Below are 998 nucleotides of genomic sequence, written 5' to 3' on the forward strand. Positions count from 1 at the left end.
GACGAAGTTGAGCTGCAAACTCCTCCCCGGCCCCCGCTCCGCGGGCTCTGCGCGCAGGGCAGCCGCTGCCTGCAGCTCCGGCACAGCGCTGAGGCCGGCCGGCAGCCTCCGAGGAAGGCACGGAGTCACTGGGCGATGCTCGGCTCGGAGCCTCCGCTGTGCCGCTCCTTCTTCCTTCTCATCATCCTCACCGGGCTGCCTGTGCTCTCCCTCCTCCCTCCCCCCCCCTTCACCCCCCTCAGCCCTCTAAGCGCACATACACACAGAGGCAAGGCTGTATCTTATTTATGCATTCATATTTAGCACTGCATTGTAATTGGCTACAAATTAATCCCTTGCCCATAATAGTCTGTAATCTTCATCACTGGAGGAGAGACGCGGTGAAAGTGTGTGCCGGGGGGAGGGGGGCAGCGAGGGAGAGCGAATGAAGGATGGCGTTGGCTGTGATATACTTGGCTGTCAGCTCTGTTTCAGCACACCTCCACTCATCTGGAAAGCATCTAAATAGCCTTATTTGGAGAAGTGGGAGGAGATGACGCTTTCTTTTAAATAATTGCGGGATCAATATGAAAGAGATATTATACACGCAAAATGAGAACTTAAGGTCTTCCACCCCTAATAGCGGAGAGAGATGATCAGAAGGGGATTATGTGCGTGTGGGGGCTCGGAGGTGGCAGCCCCGCACCTGTTTCCCTTCCTGCCGGTTTTATTAAATTACAGAAAAAGGAGAAAATGAGGGACGCGGGTTCAGTGGTTGGAGCGGAGTTCGTGGCCGCGGACACGCACACCCCCTCGCACACGCTTTTCTCTTTCTTTTAGCTAATTAATTACGATTAAATATCAAGTGTAAGTGCCAGGAAACCTCTGGGAGAAAATTAATACGTTAACACGGTGCATGGCAAAACAGGGCGATCAATAAATTCGGAGTAACTGGGAGAAAAAGAGCGGTGCCTCCCGTGCGGTAACCGGAGCCAACTTCCACTTTTTTTATGGGGGGG

Source organism: Centrocercus urophasianus, unplaced genomic scaffold, assembly GCF_019232065.1.
Source record: "Centrocercus urophasianus isolate 14NV4802_14NV808 unplaced genomic scaffold, USGS_Curo_1.0 seq_13, whole genome shotgun sequence".
NCBI classification, from domain to species: domain Eukaryota; kingdom Metazoa; phylum Chordata; class Aves; order Galliformes; family Phasianidae; genus Centrocercus; species Centrocercus urophasianus.